This window comes from Cryptomeria japonica, chromosome 10, assembly GCF_030272615.1.
Source record: "Cryptomeria japonica chromosome 10, Sugi_1.0, whole genome shotgun sequence".
Classification (NCBI taxonomy): domain Eukaryota; kingdom Viridiplantae; phylum Streptophyta; class Pinopsida; order Cupressales; family Cupressaceae; genus Cryptomeria; species Cryptomeria japonica.
This window is the reverse complement of record NC_081414.1, coordinates 514,250,410-514,257,844: the sequence shown is the minus strand read 5'-3', so window position 1 is coordinate 514,257,844 and position 7,435 is coordinate 514,250,410. Positions and strand designations below refer to the sequence as shown.

The 7,435-nt window shown below is 35.5% G+C and overlaps 1 pseudogene; it reads left to right on the top strand.

Moving 5' to 3' along the window:
* The first annotated feature begins 1,710 nt into the window (after positions 1–1,710).
* Positions 1,711–7,092, top strand: LOC131054559 (phenylcoumaran benzylic ether reductase IRL1-like; annotated as a pseudogene).
* Positions 7,093–7,435: the final 343 nt, after the last annotated feature.

The following is a 7,435-nucleotide window of genomic DNA, read 5'->3' as shown; positions in this document are numbered from 1 at the left end:
GAAATTTGTTATGAAGATTTGTTTTAAGTGTTTAATGAATTTAGATCTGAGATAAGTCTATTTTGGATTTGAAAGTTTCAGTTCTTGTTAATAGTGATTCACCCCCCTCTCAGTATTAACCGAATCCTCTAGGTTTATCAGTTGGATCTTCTAGACTCCAATTTTTAATTCACCTAGCAAGCTCTTGATAAAATATAGTAAAGAATGCACAATCACAAGGGATATCCTTTATTTAATGCTTTGCACTAGATGTTGCAAATTACATTTGCTCGAATGTTTTTAAAGCCATTTCAACAAATCCACTTAGGCTACTTCTATGAGGCCATCTTTCCCCATTAACACACTTTACTTATGCGAACCTACAAGCTCAATGACCTAGCAAAGGCACAAGGCCTACGAACTCAGTGAAAATATGGGGGTTTGAACCTTAGTGGCTGCCTCACCAACAAAGTGACTTTACCATGACACTATGCTCCAATGAACAAAAATACAAAAGTAGTCTTTGAAAGACATAATTTTGAATTATTTTATTTAGTTAAAAATTAATTTAATTTTAATTTAAAGAATTCTTGAAAAACTATTTTTTATTTATATTAGTGACTTTATTTAATTATTGATCCATACAAAATAATTTCAATATATTAATATATTTTTCTTACATGTACCATCTATCAAACTATTAAATCTAATATATAGAAACTTTGCTCAAAGTAACAATCTTCAACTTCAATAATGACTATTTCTTGAAATCTAACAATTATCTCTAAATTGATATCTCTTGACATATTTTATGTAGATTTTTTAAATATAAATATAATAATATAATATATTTATATTTTAATATTAAAATTACATCATTCATCATTGCAAGTATGAAAACTTATCCATAATTTTTTTTTTTAATTAAAAAACTGTTGACTTTTTGAATGATTCATTCTATCAACCTTTCATGTTATCTAATATATTATTATCCTGAGAGCATCTACAATGACATCAAAATGTCTGTAAACAAAAATCCATTTTTAAAATAATTTGACATGCAAATGACGGGTAAGTGCATGAAATATGCCATATTTTAGCTTTTATGGAGATGTTATTTTATTACTCCAAATAAAACAGAATCCTCGCCACTTGTCTACTTGTATTTTACATATGATTCTCTTCTATTATAAGATATCTCTCGGCATATTTTACATATATTTTTTAAATATAAGTACACTAGTTATGCGAGAGGCATCTACAATGACATCAAAATGTCCGTAAACAAAAATACAATTTTGAAACAATTTGACATGCAAATGATGGTTAAATGCATGAAACATGCCATCTTTTGGTTTTTGTGGAGGTGTTATTTTATTGCTCCAAATAAAATAGAACCCTCACTACTTGTCTTCAACTATATGAAACCGTTAGATTCAAATGATAGTAGAAGAGTGTCATACTTAAAGCAACTATATTATTATCCATATTTTTGAAACTCTTGTATACTACTAATATTCCTTTTTATTATAAGATATCAGATTCCCTTCTATTATAAGATATCTCTCGACGTAATTTACCTATATTTTTTAAATATAGATATACTAATATTTTTATTTTTATTTTTATAATAGAAGGTAAACTATCGCCAATGGTAATAAGAAACAAAAATTTCTCTTTCCTCAAGCAAAGATGTTGATGAATGATTATTTTCCTTAAGCTTGTTAAAAAGCCTGGTTCGTCTTCTGAAATTGTATGTTTCAGTTGAGGTAAAGATGGGAGGCAGCAAAATTCTGATAATAGGAGGAACAGGTTATATTGGCCGTCATGTGACCAAAGCTAGCCTTGCTCAGGGCCATCCCACTTTTCTCATTGTGAGTGAATCCACACTTTCCCATCCACACAAGGCTGAGTTGCTACATTCCTTTAAATCCTCTGGAGCAACTTTACTCCATGTAAGTTCCCAATTTCTTCTCTGCAATTTTTTTTTTTTTTTTTATTGTTTTACCTGGTTGGATTCTGGTGGCACCTGTGATTCAAATTCTGGAGGTCAAATTCGTAAGGTATTTCATTTAATTTCACTATTCTGCAACTCAAAAAGCCTTTTCAACCAACTTTTACCATTCAGAAACTCAGAATGCCTCTTCTTATCAGTCATCTGGATTTTTCCTCAATACCCATCTACAGCGATCTATTTCAGTTAATATCACCATTCTGCGACTTAGAGAGCTTTATTCAACCATATATTATTAATTTTATCATTCAGCAGCTCAGAATGTCTTTTCTTATCAGTCATTCAATATCACCATTCTGCAACTCAAAGATTTTTTCAATTACTTATACCATTCTTATCAATCATCTTAATTTTTCCTCAATGCCCATGTACAGGGATCTATAGAGGATTATGCAAGCCTAATAGCAGCAATTAAGCTGGTGGATGTAGTCATTTCCACCATTAGCACAGAACTTACAGCAGAGCAGTTCAATGTCATCAAGGCTATTAAAGAAGTTGGGACCATCAAGGTACAATTCATATAGGCATTAATGCTAGCCAAAGGTTACCATCCTTAACAACTTTTGAGAAATTTTATCCATAAAAAATTTCAATATTTTCTGCTTCTATTGTGCACTTGCAGAGGTTTTTCCCATCAGAGTTTGGGATGGATGTTGATAGAACCCATGCAGTAGAGCCCATAAAGAGCATGTATGATTTGAGGGTCAAACTTAGGCGGGCGATTGAGGCACAAGGTATTCCCTACACATATGCTGCTTCCAATTGTTTTGCAGGCTACTTCTTCCAAATTTTGTGCAGCTTCACCGTACAACCCCTGCCAGAGATAAGGTGGTTATTTATGGAGATGGAAATAGTAAAGGTATAAGTAACTTACTATTTTAACTTCATATTTATTCAATGTTCTTGTCTTCTATTAAGGAATGCAGGGATCTTGAAAGGGTTCAAATCTTAGTCTCTTATTAATTGTTTCTTCTGTTATGATTTTATTAATTGTTTCTTCTGTTATGATTTTATGTTGATCTATGAAATTGATATTTATATATCATCTTTGTCTAATGTATTGTTGAATGAGAATGCAGGTATATATGTGAAAGAAGAAGATATCGGAACCTATACAATCAAGTCAGTGGATGATCCTAGAACCTTGAATAATATCCTTTACTTGAGGCTTCCTGCAAACACTCTTTCATTTAATGAGCTTGTAGCCCTCTGGGAGAATAAAATTGGAAAGCACTAGTCAAAGAGTATTTATCTGAGGAGAAGGTCCTTAAACTAATTGAAGGTTAGAAGTTACAAATCAAATTCTTATTCTTTTAAATTATATATATATATATATATATATATATATATTTCAAATCGCATTCTTTTTGTTTTGTTCAGAAAACTGAAAAGAACATTGAAAATGTTCAAATTTTTTAGAGAAATTTTGAAAATAAAAAGATAATAATAAATCATAAAATTGAAAAATACTTATAACAATGATCAAGTGCTTTGATAACGGCTAAGAATTGTTATTGCCTTAATTGAATTTCTTGGTTACTAATAAAGGAGGGGTAAAAATTTATTAAAGACAAGAAGAAGTACAAAGCAAGGGCATTACATAGCCCTATCAAGCTCAACTAAGTGAAGCAAATGCTGAGACAAATTAGGGGGTAACTGACTCCAATCCACAACGTTCCAATCATAAATATGATCAGAGGCCCACTTGGCCAAACAATCAACAACCCCATTTCATTCTCTAGGAATATTGGTAAAAGAAACAGACTCCAAAGAAGCACAAAGATTGAGAAATTGATCAACAATCAAAGCCAAATGCCAACTAACCCCATCTAAATGTTGCCTATTCAACAAGTTGACCACCGCCTAAGAGTCAGACTCACATATAATCCTGCACCATCCCAATTTACTGGCACACTCCAGAGCTAATAAAATGGCCCGAGCCTCCAATTAATTATTAGTATGAAGACCCATATAAACAGAAAGGATAAACCAAACATCTCCAGAACTATCCCAACGTACACCACCAATGCTAGCATGACCAAGGTTTCCACAGGAAGAGCCATCCATATTAATTTTAAGAACTCTCTGAGGAGGAAGAGACCATCTTCCCTCTCTATTCACCTTCGGAGTAGGGTGTCTACATCTATTATGCATAAAATGTCGATGCAGAGGAGGTAGATGAAGACGATTAAAACACCCAACATCACAAGGAGCCACCGATTCAATCATATCACATTTAGCCACAACAGCTTCTCCCAGATAATGCAAGATCTTCCACTGCAAGTGAGGGGCCACCAAACGCACATCCTGAAAAATCCGACGATTTTTCTCCAATCAAAGGTTCTAGATAATGAAGGATGGTCCAATAGCCCAAGCAGCTTGAAGGAAGGAAGTAGAAATAGGGGCCCTGCCCCACCGATCCACAAACTCAGTCCACGAGAAAACATGCCTATAGGGCAAATTCCACACCCTCTACCAAAATGCCAAATCTCTCTAGCATAAGAACACTGGAAGAAGAGATGAGAGACACTCTTTGTAGCATCACAACAAAGCACACACATTGAGGGACCATTGAAACCACGCTTGCACAAATTATCCCAAGTGAGACAACGGTTTTGAGCTACCAATCACAAGAAGAAATTACACTTGGGCCAAGACAACTTATGCCAAACTTGCTTCCACCATGAGACCTCAATATCCCCAAACAACTGCCTACCCAACTGTTTATAACCAGAAGACACAGAGTACTTTGCAGACACATCAGGACCATTTCAAGCCAAAACATCAGAGACCCACAAAGAATTACAAACATGGGAAGCCAGAAGTTGAACAAGCTCATGCCTATCATCCTCAGACCCTTCAGGTGGCCACTAAGAAGGATGCTTCCAGCGGTAGGTAACAACCAAACAACAATGCTCTGCAATCTTGTAATGCTCACTAGTATCCTATCTAACCACAGTAAAAACATCGCAAAGAGATTGAAGGTGCGGAACGAAGATAGAGTAGGTGGGTGACCATCCCAAAAATCCAACCAAAAAAGTGCATGTGACCTAGAATGACAAATCCAGAAAAGCGCACACTTAATCAACTGAGCCCCCACTTTCAAAGTATGTCAAATCATAGAACCGCTTCCCTCCAAAGGATAGCATGGAACCTCAAAATAAGTAACGCCTCTAAGATATTTGTGATTGAGAATACGGGCCCATAAGTGGTGCTGATGAGTACACCAACGCCGGTATAGAGTAGCAGCAAGAACTTGTCCGTTCATGATAGAAGAACGTAATCCAAGACCACCCTCGTCCTTCGGTCTACATACAGATTCCCACTTAACAAGACTCCACTTAGTAGCCAGTAAATTGCCACTCCAAAGAAATTGACGAGAAAGAGCATCAAATTCCCTAAGAAAATACATTGGGGTCGCTTGAACAAAGCACCTGTAGATGGGGAGAGCCTGGATAACAAACTTGAGCAGAGTAACTCTAGCAGTTTTAGACAACCACCTATGAGTCCAATGAGTTACCTTCTTCCTTAACTTATCAAGCAGCATCTGCCAGGAGGACCTAGGCTAGCGACCAACAACAAGAGGAATACCCAAATAGACAAAGGAAAGAGACACCATTTCCAAGAAAAATCAGAATAGAAAGTTTTCACAACCTTTATGTGAAAGGAGACCAAACCAATTTTAAAATTGGACCTGATGGAGTGGAGGCAAGTCAGTTATACCCAGATGTTGAATACACAACTGTTGATGAGTACCTTAATTCATTTGTATGAATATTGTTAATTGAGTATCTTAATTTGTAATTGAGTTATTTATAAGTCTATAAATATAATTATAGTTTGTTAAGTTGGTCTAATTGGAATTGGAGCAATAATATTACCTAATGATGTCTATATAAAGGAGGTAGCACAAGTAGTAAGTCATCATATATTTTGAAGCCTTATTTTATTGAAGACATTTGGAGGTTTGTCCCTCGTGGATTTTTATTATCACATATTTACAACATATTTTCTTTTATTTTGATCACTTGTACAAGTAATTTCGTTGAAAGTAGTATTGGAGCATGATCTTGGAATTTGGAAGGTCAGAAATATGATTTTTATTAACTTATGAGGTAAAATTATGAAGTACATATCTCCTTGTATTTGGTGAACTTTTTTATAGAATTTTGAGGATTGGTTAGGGACATATTGAATTTGCTACAATCCAAATTTGAGATGATTTGAAATTAGCTTTGAAGGATTTGTTTTGATTAAAAAACCAACGTTAACTAGGGCACTAACCATTTACATAGCCAAAGACTATAAAAAATTAAACAAAATCCCAAAGGAGGAAAACAGACCAAGCAAGGGTACAGACCCCAAACAAACAAAGTCAGACATGCCAAACAAACTATCAAACCTGCAACAATCCAACCCATCTCAAGAGTGGAGAGAAACACCCAAAACTTGATTAAGGGGGGTGTTGTGACCCAATCACACATTACCCCATCCCAGATAGGGACCCCCCTAACTTTTAGGCCCATTTGGTCATTTGGTCTTGGTTTTTTTGTGGGTTTTGGTGGCAGTCTCGTCAGTCTCTCCGCTTTGCAGATGTTCAAGGGTCATTTGGAGTTAGTCTGCTTTTCATTTGTGCGAGTTTGGTGAAGTCTAGGGTCTGTTCGGTCTTTTTTTAGGGTTTTTGCCTTTTGTCCTAGATTTTAGGGGTTTATGTTAGGGTTTTGAAAAAATTGAACGTGCGACTAGAATCAAGACCCTTCAAGGAATATCCCAGTAAAATTTGAGCCAAAACGAAGCAACTTTCTATTGTTAGAAAGTTCCTATTTTTTAGGGATTTTTCTGAGTCCCAGAATGTCGTCATTTTGCCAAAAATCAAACTTACTATTTTTAGTAATTTCTATTTTTAGTAATTTTCTATTTATAGTAAGTCTTTCATGTATCATGTCTAGGGGTCTAACGTTGACACTTTGAAGGTTTCTATTTTTGGAAAGTCAGTTCTGATAGGACCATTCGGGCAAGGTCACAAAGATCATACATTTGCAACTATTTCTAATTCCCGAAAGTCGGAAAGCAAACAGAGAAAGCCAGAAGATGGTTGAATGCTGAAAGCCCACTCTTGAAATGGAAAGCGCAGGAAAATACTCTAAATCTAGAAAAATCATCCCAAGTCCTAGCTAGGCACCAAAATGAAAGAGGCATGGAGGATTCAGAAATTCATTGAATCCTCCACCAAGGTAAAATTCCACCCTAGGCCAGAGAAAGGCGCCAAAATGAAGGTCCCATGGAGGATTCACAAATTCATTGAATCCTCCACCAGTGAAGAATGTCGCCCTGCTACACAGAAAGGCGCCAAAGTTGATGCACCATGGAATTCTTGTCGTAGTCTGTGAATCCTTAGTCAAGGTAAAAAAATTTTGAGGGATGAGGTAGGGTGCCAAATCC